Genomic DNA, 13067 nt, shown 5'->3' on the forward strand with positions numbered 1-13067 from the left:
GTGTTCAGTGAAAGCTTACTGACAAGGCTCTGGCCATAAACTTGCACTGAGCTAAAGAAAGGTTCAATAAAGCCCAAAAAGTGTACTGGGAAGAGGACAAGACAGCCAATAAGATCTGAAAATTACAGTCACATGACTGAAAATTAAGAACCTTATCCTTGGGTAAAGCTTTGTGAATCCTGAAGCAGCTGGTGCTCTTCTTCTTTTTCCGGATTGTTGGTGGGCTCTCAATGTCATTACGCAATATGCACAATGCATTAAAAACTATGACGTTAGGGAGGACGTCATATGATTATAGAAGAGGAATTTCTACTTGGAACCAGTTAAGAGGTATCCTGCTGAAAAGTAAACATCATATGTATGTGACAGACCTCACCGGGACAGGGGCTTTTGGAGGGGACTCTAGGCAAGCCTTCTAACAACTGATTATGGTTCATGGAGGAGACCAGGGATTTTCTTTGCTTCTCCCAGTCAGAGCATGGAGGAGAGCCGGGTCCAGAAACCCTTTGACTGGCCGGGAGTATCTACTGGGAATATGCGGCCAGGAGTTCCCCAGAACAGTGGTGCGTCTGCAGGAACAATGTGTCAGACAGATCGTGCAGATGCACCTTCACCAACCAGGGATATAAAAGATATTTCTTAGCTTGCCCCAGCTGGTCCTCGAGAGCTGCATTTCCCCATTTTGCCCCGGCTACTACCAACTTTATATTGTTAACTTTATATATTATTTCCGCCGAAGATTGCCCCTTGGTAACCTAGATCCAAGCTGGATCTGGGGTGGGACATTTAGAAATGAGTAGTGTAATGTACTTCATGTATCCAGAGCTATGGAACTATTTCTGAGTATCCTGGTGGGCACAATCTGGCTCATCAAGACTTATTGTGGACATGTTTTCCAGCACATAGACATGGGAGGTAGGGTTGGGAATTCCTGTAACTAGTAGCCATACTGATATAACTTGTCTCGGTGCCTAGCTGTTAATTAGGTTGCATTCTCATGTTTTTACTGGTTGTACGTCTTATCTATGCTTATATCCCCAAGAGGGGAATGTCCTCCTTGGGGTATAAAGTACTTGTCTGGGTCTTAGTAAACAGTTATTCCTTTGGTTTTACCTCAACATCTTGTGTGTGTACGATGCTTGGGGTAAAGGTCTGTCATATATATATATATATATATATATATATATATATGTATATATATATATATATATATATCTATATATATACACACACGGTTCAAAGAAATTAAAGGAACACTTTTTAATCAGAGTATAGCATCAAGTAAATGACACTCCTGGGATATTGATCTGGTCAGGTAAGTAGCAGAGGGGGTTGTTAATCAGTTTCAGCTGCCTTGGTGTTAATGAAATTAACAACAAGTTCACTTGATGGGCAACAATGAGGCGATCCCCAAAACAGGAATGGTTTTACAGGTGGAGGCCGCTGACATTTTTTTCCCTACTTAACTTTTCTGACTGTTTTTCACTACTTTTGCATTTGGCTAGGGTCAGTGTCACTACTGGTAGCATGAGGCGATACCTGGACCATACAGATGTTGCACAGGTAGTCCAACTCCTCCAGGATGGCACATCAATGCATGCCATTGCCAGAAGGTTTGCTGTGTCCTCCAGAACAGTCTCAAGCGCATGGAGGAGATTCCAGGAGACAGGCAGTTACTGTAGGAGAGCTGGACAGGGCTGTAGAAGGTCCTTAACCCATCAGCAGGACTGGTATCTGCTCCTTTGTGCAAGGAGGAACAGGATGAGCCCTGCCAGATCCCTACAAAATGACCTCCAGCAGACCACTGGTGTGAATGTCTCTGACCAAACAATCAGAAACAGACTTCATGAGGGTGGCCTGAAGGTCTGACTTCCTGCACGGCACCATAGAACTCGATTGGCATTTGCCATTGAACACCAGAATTGGCAGGTCCACCACTGGCGCCCTGTGCTTTTCACAGATGAGAGCAGGTTCCCCCTGAGCACATGTGACAGACGTGAAAGGGTCTGGAGAAGCCGTGGAGGATATTATGCTGCCTGTAACATGGTTAAACATGACAGTTTTGGTGGTGGGTCAGTGATGGCCTGGGGAGGCATATCCATGGAGGGACACACAGACCTCTACAGGCTAGACAATGGCACCCTGACTGCCATTAGGTATGAAATCCTTGAACCCATTGTCAGACCCTACGCTGGTGCAGTGGGTCCTGGGTTCCTCCTGGTGCACAACAATGCCCAGCCTCATGTAGCGAGAGTATGCAGGCAGTTCCTGGAGGATGAAGGAATTGATACCATGGAATGGCCCCCACGCTCTCCTGACCTAAATCCAATAGAACCCCTCTGGGATGTCATGTTTCGGTCCATCCGACGCCGACCAGGTTGCACCTCAGACTGTCCAGGAGCTCATTGATGCCCTGGTCCAGATCTGGGAGGAAATACCCCAGGACACCATTTGTGGTCTCATTAGAAGCCTCCTCTGACATTGTCAGGCTTGCATACAAGCACGTGGGGGCCATACAAACTACTGAGGACCATTCTGAGTTGCTGCAATGACATTTCAGCAAAATGGACTAGCCTGCTGCATAATTTTTTCACTTTGATTTTCGGGGTGTTTTTGAATTCAGTCCTCTGTAGGTCGACCATTTTCATTTCCTCATTCTCTCTAGTTCCTTGGTCTCCTCCTCCCATGCCCGCCTCCAGGACTTCTGCAGGGTGTCACCCATCCTCTGGAACTCCCTTCCCCAACCCATCAGATTATCACCTACTCTCCTCTCCTTTAGGCGTACCCTGAAAACCCATCTCTTCAGGGAAGCCTACCTCACCCCCTGCTAACTTGCTGACCTCCTCCACTCTGCCTACCACTCCATCCCCCACAGCTATCTCCTCCTGTACCACTATCCCGTCCCTTCTAGATTGTAAGCTCCAAGGAGCAGGGCCCTCGATCCCCTCATGTTTTGCATTGTATTGGTATTGTTCTGTCACATGTTCTGTCCCCCTCTGTAATGTACAGCGCTGAGTGAACTATTGGCGCTTTATAAATACTGTATAATAATAATAATAATAGTCTCCATCAAACGATGGGGCGTCCTTACGTTCCTAACACATTATCCCGTCCACGTCAGTATAGAGATCCAGCAGGAGATTTTTCCGCATTAAGATCTGATGGGTTTTCCTTTCTTTTTTTGAGCAGTGTATATATATATATAATTTTTTTTTCTTTCACTTATTTATTTATTTTTTAATTTGACCATTTTACATTCATGTTCGTTAATATAGCAACAAGTTAAAGATCTCAGGCAGTGGAGATGCACTTTAGTATTCTCGCCTTTGGTACCAGAAGACATTATCCTGTCACTGCTTGGTCTGGTTTTAAAACTTCATCCTAGTATCCCCTTTCTGAAAATTGTTTTGTCAGTTCTCCAGCTTCAAGCAATACTAAAGGCTTACATTTTTTTCTCTAGAAATAACTAACATGTCTATACTTACCTGCTCTGTGCAGTGGTTTTGCACAGAGCAGCCCAGATCCTCCTCTTCTCGGGTCCCCCGCAGGCTTTCCTAGCCCCTCCCTTCTGTCAGGTACCCCCAAACCAAGCAGCTTGCTATGGGGGCACCCGCTGCTCCCTGTGTCTATTCACACTTGGAGCCGTGGCTGCACCCTGCCCCCTCTCTCTTCTGCAGTCTCGGCTATCCTGGGACTCCCTCTCCTCATTGGCTGAGACAGCAGCGGGAACCATTCGCTCCCACTGCTGTCAATCACAGCCAGTGAGCCAATGAAGAGAGGGAGTCCCAGGATAGCACATCCCTGGATTGAGAGAAGGCTTAGGTGAGTATTAAGGGGGGCTGGGGGGGCAGCTGCACACAGAATGTTTTTTACCTTCACGCATAGAATACATGAAGGTAAAAAACCTTGAGCCTCTACAACCGCTTTCAGCTGTATAATCCACCTCATCACTACACTTTTCTTTTTAATCTTAGATGCTGACCCCTGGGCATATTATTTAGCCATTGTAATAGGTGACAACTGGTGTTTAACCCCTTGGCACCGGTGCCTCCCGGCCCTTTAAGAGTTTCAGAAGCCGGGACGCGTGTCAGGGTTTTAGGGTCATGTGACTGCCGTGATTCGCTGTCATGGTGGTCACATGATCGGGAAAAGGTCCCGATCGAAAGAGGAGATTGGGACCTTTCCGTGAGTACCGGACGTGTGTGCTGGGAGCACACAGTGCGCGCGTTCTCAGCACATATGTTTTTCCTAAGTACACGCAAATGTGCGGCCGCTCGGCATCAAGGCCCAGACGCTGGGAGACCGCACATTTGCGTGTAGCCGGCGCAAAGAGGTTAAACTAAAATTATTATAATTTACAGGTTTCCTAAAAGTTTTGGTACAAATGTTATCATTAATAAATATATGTAAAGATAAAAATCTAATTCGGTATGGCTCCACAAAGGCGTGAATTTAAAAAAAAGAAATGTTACTTGTTCTATAAAAGACAACAACAACTGCCATTAGGTATGAAATCCTTGAACCCATTCCCTTCAAAATAAAAAAAAAACATCATCTATAAATCATTCCCACAGTTTTGTGCCGGACCTCCCCTTAGGCCAGAAGATATAAGCCCCACAACGATGCTATACATAAATTCGCAAAGCCTGGTGCCAAACTCGTCCCCATTGCTGTGACTGTCAACTGTAGCTAAAATCAACAACAAAATAGTTGTGTTTCAAAATAAAATCAATTGAATCCACAATACAGTTAATTTGGTATTGGGTTTTCATGATATTCACGTTGGTTATATTCACGTTGGTTTTCACGAATGTATTCACGATACACTGGGAATAAATATTGTTGTATGTTACTGATATGCTGGGACATAAATGTTGGGTATGTCCCCAATATGCTAGGATACTGTATAAGTATAGTAAATATAGTCATGGGACCAGTAAGAGCCTCTTCTCTAGTTTCTCAGGGAAGTAATGTAAGGGGACCTACTTACCAATGACTACCAATGTAATGGGACACTACCCTACACCACCAATGTAAGGAGCATTCTTCCTAATGACCACCAATGTAAGAGACATTCTTCCCACTGATCACCAATGTAAGGAGAATTCTTCCCACTGACCACCAATGTAAGGAGCTTTCTTCCCACTGACCACCAATGTAAGGGACATTCTTCCCACTGACCCCCAATGTAAGGGACATTCTTCCCACTGATCACCAATGTAAGGGACATTCTCCCCACTGACCACCAATGTAAGGGGCATTCTTCCCACTGATCACCAATGTAAGCAGCATTCTTCCCACTGACCACCAATGTAAGGGGCATTATTCCCACTGATCACCAATGTAAAGAGCATTGTTCCCACTGACCACCAATGTAAGCAGCATTCTTCCCACTGATCACCAGTGTAAGGAGCATTCTTCCCACTGACCACCAATGTAAGGAGCATTCTTCCCACTGATCACCAATGTAAAGAGCATTCTTCCCACTGACCACCAATGTAAGGAGCATCTTTCCCATTGATCACCAATGTAAGGAGCATTCTTCCCACTGATCACCAATGTAAGGGACATTCTTTCCACTGATCACCAATGTAAGGAGCATTCTTCCCACTGATCACCAATGTAAGGAGCATTCTTCCCACTGATCACCAATGTAAGGGACATTCTTCCCACTGACCACCAATGTAAGGGACATTCTTCCCACTGACCCCCAATGTAAGAGACATTCTTCCCACTGACCCCCAATGTAAGGAGCATTCTTCCCACTGACCACCAATGTAAGGAGCATTCTTCCCACTGATCACCAATGTAAGGAGCATTCTTCCCACTGATCACCAATGTAAGGAGCATTCTTCCCACTGATCACCAATGTAAGGAGCATTCTTCCCACTGATCACCAATGTAAGGGACATTCTTCCCAATTTTTCTTTATTAAAAGTCTTGCAATCAATAAACATAAAATAATATACATAAATAATTATATATATTTACACAAAAACAAAAATAAATATAGCAAAATCTGCTGTCAGACAAAAGCAAAACTCTGAGAAATTAACATGTCATTACTGAGGGAAATAAATCGTACTACCACTCACATCACTACACCAGACATCAAACCTGAGAGATCAAGAAACAACCCCACCCCCATAATGCATGCAGCCCTTCTTCAAAAAGAAGATCTTAACCAACAAAAACTAAGCTAGTGAAAAGAACAGCATAAGAAAAGCGCCCGTCACCCAGAGATGGACAGTTCACCAGAGACAGGTCTGATATTGCTCCACGCCCTTATCCAGACCGCCCGAGACGCCCTGCCCTTCTCAAGACCCCGAATCTTCCCAACCTCACCCAGAATATCGTGCACCACCACCTCAACAGGGAGGACTTTCTTCCGCAGGGTAATCTGACACTGTGCATTCCATGTGAAGTAAAGAACATCTATACTAACTAAAAAAGTGTATCCAAATCAAAGTCCCAGTGAGCTGGGAATGCCCCGTACACCCACTCTGCATAACTCATGCGATAGAGAAAGGGGATGCCCTGAACCCTCCCCACCCTTTTATACACCTCTATGTTAAAGGGGCACTGGAGCAGAAAGTGATCCATAGACTCCACCTTACCAACACACTCTGCTCTAGGACAATCCCGATCATCCACAGGGCAGTGCTTCAGGTTCCCTCTCACATAGAGCCTTCCATGGAAGGCGAGCCAGGCTTGATCCCTAAACTTCAAAGGGATTCTCTCCAGGTTAATTAAACTCAATCCCTCCCTCATTACGGAGCCTGGGCAATCCTTTAAGGCCAGTGACACACTGAAAGAAGAAGCCAAAATCCTCTCCCCCAGAAGCTTCCTGGGAAGGGACCTGATATCATCCACTGTCAGCTGCCACTGCCGAAGTATTTTTAGACAATGGGCAACATAAGTCAGGAGCTTGCCATGTCGGACTCTCAGACTTTTCACTGGCCCGCCATCTTCCCAGCAACGCAGAAAAGGCCTAAACCAAGACTGAAAAATACCTACCCATCCCGGTGGGGTCTCTGCTAACATATTACAAAGATTGTACTTTAAAAAGAGCAAAGAAAAGAAAACTATCGGGTTGACCATTCCTAGGCCACCCTCCTGCCTGGACAGGTAAGTTACATTGCGTTTGATCAGGTTCAGCCTATTTCCCCATAACAGTTTGAAAAAACAGCTGTAGACCCTTGCATAGAGAGATAGCGGCAAGATACAGACGAAGCTGACATAAAAAGATCGGGATCAGGTAAGTTTTGATCAAGTCAACCCTCTCCTTCAAGGAAAGCCTCCATCTCTTCCAGCTTGCTACTTTGGCATTGGCATCTACCAACCTGCTTTCCCAATTTCACTGACCATAGTCACCCAGAACAAATTTGATGCCCAACACTTTAATTTCCTGCTGAGGCTCTGGGAAGGCATCCGGAAGTTCGAAGCTTTCACCCTCATCACCGATCCAGAAAACCTCACTCTTTACATGGTTGACTTTACAGCCAGAAGCCTCTATGTACTGCTCTATCACAGAGATCACCTCCTGCACCTCCTCAGTCCCAGAGACAATAACAGACACATCAAAGGCATAGGCCACAACCTTCAAAGTCGGCACACCAGCAATGCCCAAAGGCAATGGTCCACCCTCTAGCCTTCTTACCAAGGGGATGATTGCAAAAGCATATAGCAGGGGGTTCAAAGGACATCCCTGGCACACCACAGCCAGACTCAAAAGGCCATCCAACCAAACCATTAACAAGTGCAAAGCCCTTCTATATAATGTCTTCAGTCAATCTATAAACCTCCCCTACAGGACGTATCTACCAAGTAACAACCACAGATATTCATGATTCACTTGATCAAAATCTTTTGCCTGATCCAATGCCAGCAAGTACTTTCTCCATCCAGCAGCCCTGCGTCACTCCAAAGCCTACTGGATAGCCAAAACTGCTGAAAAGGTACTTCTACCTTGGACCGAACAGTGCTGATGGCTGGGCAACATATTGCTTGCTACTGACAAGCGCCAAAAAAGAATCTGCCAAGATCTTTCTATCAACATTGAGAAGACTGATGGGACGCCAGTTCTTAATCATTGAGGGGTCTTTACCTTTTGACAGAAGAATCACAGCGGATTGCCTCATGGAGGGAGGGAACGGACCATCTTCTAGACAGCTGTTAAAAACCTCCACTAAAAGGGAGCCAGAATGGTCTTAAAATATTTGTAAAATTCAGCTGTTAATCCATCTGGCACAGGCGATTTTTTTGGTAGCCATCTTGTCTATAGCACAAACTACCTCATCCACTGAAATTGTCTGTCAAATCCATCAAAAGCAATGTACTATTTCCCAATCCTGGAGAAGAATCCAGAAAGCTTTCCATCCTGTCCCAGCTAAGGTCCTTTCTTATCAGGAGGTCTGCATGATATGACCCGAAGATCTCCAAGATCCCTGATCTGGACTTCACCAGGGGACCTGTACTGTCTTTTAGGCCAATGATCATCTTAACTGCTATGCCTTACTTACAGTTCTGGTAAGGATCAGGCGAGTGATATTTCCCATAATCCCTCTCTGGAACCAAGGAAGCATGCCGGTCATATTGACACTTCCTAGGAAGAAGCTTCACTTCAGACATCCCCCCTGGATCTCCTCCATACGAGACAAGACGATCAAGCCTCCTCCGCAAATGCTGGTAGGCAATATACATACCAAGCTGCTTTTTCTTACTTATGGCCTTGAAAAGTCCAATCGCCCTTTGTTTCACAAGCTCCCACCACTCTGACTTACTGCTGCAAAAGTCCAGAATAGAAACCTGTGCCTGAAAAAAATCCTCAAAGGATTGTCTTACCTCTACATCTTCCAGGAGAACCGAGTTCAGTTTGCAGACACCCCTTCCCCTGGGTGGTGTCTGAGACATTCAGAGTCATAGACAGCATACAGTGGTCAGAGAACTCCACCGCCTTCAACTCAGGAACCAAGAAAGCTGATATCAGGTTATAAAAAAACTATCTATCCTGCTCTGACTATTCCCTCTCTGAAATGTGAACCCCTTGCTGCCAGGGCAGTGCTTAATGTGCACATCTACCAGGCCTGCCTGTCTAACTAAATCTCTGAGAAATACGCTATCATAACCCAGCCTGTCTATGATGCCTCTCCTGTCTTCAGGCCTAATTATGGTGTTAAAGTCACCTCCAAAGACAACCTGCTGGGACATAAAAAGGAAGGGCTTGATCTTTGTGAGGAAGCATTTCTTGTCCCATTTTGACTGTGGTTCATAGATATTGATCAGGCGCAGGTCCTGCCCCCTAACAGAGACATCTAAGACCATGCATCTCCCCATTTCTACCTCAATTACCCGCCGGCACGTTACCATATCGGTTTTAAAAAGGACCGCAACTCCGCTGCAAGGTTCAGCCACAAGAGACCAAAAGGAGGGACCACATCTCCACTCCCTTTTTGCTAGATGGACATCGGCCAAAGTATTGAGCCAGGTCTCTTGCAAAAATAAAATCTCAGCATCAAACTCTGTGAGCAAAAATAAGGCCGTATCACGAGCTCTTGCAGATTTAATGCTGGCGACATTAATGGTCGCCACCTTTAACGGAGCGGGAACTGCCATCAGGATGATTGGGGTAGTCGTTTCTTAACCTCTACCCAGGGGTGGACTGACAACTCATGGGGCCCCCGGGCAATAGGGGATCATTGAGCCCCTGTGTCCTTGCCCATACTCAAAAAGGCCTATAAAAAAAGGTACCAGGGGCATTTCATGGGGTCCCCTACTGACCCCGGGCCCTCGGGCAGTGCCCAAGTGCTCGAATGGTCAGTCCGCCCCTGCCTCTACCACACTCATCACCCGAAACAGATCTCTTCAAAGAATGCGACTCCCCATCATCCATAGATGATAAAGAAATGGATAAATCAGACTCCATCTCATCACCTGACAAAACTGATTAGGTGTTGCCAAGAGGGACCCCTCCTGGGTCTGATTCTGAGGAAGAGAAGACAGCTCTTCTCATCCTATTCTTTTTCTTCCACTTAACTCTCTCCCACCCCTCATCAGCTGAATCCCCTTAGCAGGAGGTCAGACATAGGACATGGACACCCCTCCCTCAGCCCCATTGGCTCCATCCCCATCCAGCATCCCCACACTCTCCTGACCACGTTTGTGCTGTCGTGGGACAGGTAACGGAGGTGGAGTAGGCCAAGAGGGAAGCAGCTTCCACTAGTCTGAAGGATCTACATACCATAGGATTAGGAACAGGAGGGATGACATTACTAGGGGAAACAGACTTTGACACAACAGACGGAACAGACATAGGAGGGACAACAATAGTTTCCTCCCTAGCATTAGCTGCCTTATTTTTATCCAGCTTCTGCAGCTCAGCCTCCAGTCTTGGCAGGTTGTGTAGTGCCTCTGGGCACTGACTATATAATTTACCCAGCTGCTGGCACAAATTGCACAAAATCTGGGTGCATTCTTTGGCCAAATGGCCTAAATTTTGGCAGAGCAAGCATTTCTTGATGGTGCAAGACGATGCAAAGTAGTGGAGGACCTCGCCATATACACACTACCAAATCAGCCTCTGGTATGGATTCATTATGGACCAGGATTGTCACCAATTTTATCAAAGGCTGCCTTGAAACCACCTCTCCACTGCTGAAGGCCCCTGCACTTCCTATACCTCTCCAAAAAAAGATCCAGACCTTCTGGTTTTACAAACGATAAATCATATTCATAATTGACAACTTGGCAGATCAAAGCAAAAACATCAGAGGCTCTAAACCCCATCTCCAAAATCATCTCAGCCACCCTCCCTCTTACTGGTGGGTTTCCCTCCCTCTCCCACTGCAACTGCACAATATTCCTCCTCCTGAACCCACCAACCATCCCACCACCAAACCTCCCCAGATTGTGACCATTAGGATTTCCAACATTCCCTCCACCCCCTTGGTGCAACTCCTCAAAACAGAGGCATAGCTCCCCACATTCCTCCCAACATCAAAAACATTTGTGTGTTTTTGAGCATCGAGTGAAACTTTAGCAGATATCAATTGTACATATTTGAGATTGGACGGTGAATCTGCTGTCTGCTGAGCAGGGGGAAAAATGTAATTTTTACTCTTGCCAGCAACATTAACCCGTTCGCCACCACCCACACATCCATTGCTTTACCAGTCTCACCAGTCATATTACTTGCTGACACATTCATAATCTCCACAGCAATGTCCCGTAATCACTGCTGCACTGATAGAAACTTCAGCTCCAGTTGACATCTCTTCCTCCAGGAAAGGGCTTTCAGCCCAGGCATGTGCATGCTGTTCAGACATACCAACAAGCGAAACATCACTGACACAGGAGACATCCATGTTTGCGGTTTGCTCTCCACATGGTGCACTGTGCTGCTCCCCTCCCCCGCCAGCATCAATTAGCTCTGGAACACACGGGAGTTCAGGTGAAGCAGACTCTTTGCAGGTGGCAGCCATCGTGCCTGTAGAGGGACTACTGGTCTCAGCAGGAACAGCAACAGTAACAACCATCTCTGGGGTGTTTGGTGCAGGCCCATCCACATTCCCCTGATGGTCTGGAGACATCTCTGCAAGGGGTTTTCCCTTCAGGTTGGCTGAGGATTCCTCCACAGCAAAAACTTCCACAGCAGGTTGTTTGCAGAGGTCCTTCTCATCAGCAGTACTCACCACAGCCGTTGGGGCAGACATGTTGGAAGCCGCCATCTTGGTGTACTGGGATTTCTCCACCAGTACTGGCTTTGCCAGTCTGTACCTCCTCTGTCCATCCTCAGGGACTTCTGAAGGGTCATCAGAAAAGGCGAACCTGTCTGCCCTCAGGGGTGACTCCATCTGCTGGATGAGGGTTAAGGTTCCATGTTCACTCTCAATCCCCTGGCTGGTTGCTGCTGACATGAGGGGAGAGACGCTGAGGTTGATGGATCCGGGTCATCCATTACCTGAGGCTGCTGATCCTCAGAACTCGCTGATGTCTGGCTGGCAAATCTCCTCTCATTGTCAAACTTTTCTTTAACTGTTCCACTTCTGGCTTTCAACTTTTACAGTAATAAAGATTGTTGCTTCACCTTTTCCTCCATATGCTGTAATTCTGGCTTCATGGCCAATCTGTTCTTACTCCAGGCCTGACAGTATTCCGCTCTGAAGGATTTATGATCAGCCTTCAAAACTTTACATTTTTCCTCATGTATTCCAATAGCCAAGAATCAATCTATAATCTTCTGTCAGAAGACATCCAGATCCTCATGAGGGCCTGGACCCACAGTCAGGTCCTCCACCTCCTCCTCACTAGGCCTTGTGTCATCAAGGAGATACCTCCCAGGGCCTCCCCCCAGATCAGGCATAGTTCCTGGGCCAAGCTAGCAGGCAAGGCTCAGGCTTAAAATCTCTGGTTTTCAGGGACAGCTCCTTCAGTGTGTCCTCCTCCTTCCCCCACTGACCACCAATGTATAGAGCATTCTTCCCACTGACCACCAATGTAAGGAGCTTTCTTCCCAATGGCCACCAACATAATGGAACACTAAAATATAAGGGAACCTTTTTCCACTGTCCCCTAATATGGTCATGTTTCTACTGATCACCAATATAGGGAGCTCTTCTGCCAGCCACAGATGCATGGGAATCCTTCTACATTGGTCACCAAGGTAAGCAGCCTCTTCTCCATGGATCACCAATGTGAAGGGACCATTTTCTACTACCACCAATAAAAAGCGGTCCTTCTACACTGTCCAGCAATGCAAGGGAGTTCTTCTCTACTAATCAATAATGTAAGTGAGCACTTCTCCACCAAGCACTAATGTAAGGGGGTCCTTCCCCACTGACCACCAACGTAAGGGAGCTCTTCAACACTGACCACCAATGTAAGCTGGGAAGTCTCCACTGACCATCAGTGTAAGTGGGCACTTTGCCACTGACCGCCAATATAAGTGGATACATCTACACTGACCACCAATGTAGGATATCCTCCTCCACTGACCACCATTGTAATGGAACTCTACACTGACCACCAATGTATGAGATCCTTCTCCACTGATCACCAATATAGGAGAT

This window comes from Staurois parvus, unplaced genomic scaffold, assembly GCF_062004578.1.
Source record: "Staurois parvus isolate SC_StPar_1 unplaced genomic scaffold, SC_StPar_1.0 ptg002756l, whole genome shotgun sequence".
Classification (NCBI taxonomy): Eukaryota; Metazoa; Chordata; class Amphibia; order Anura; family Ranidae; genus Staurois; species Staurois parvus.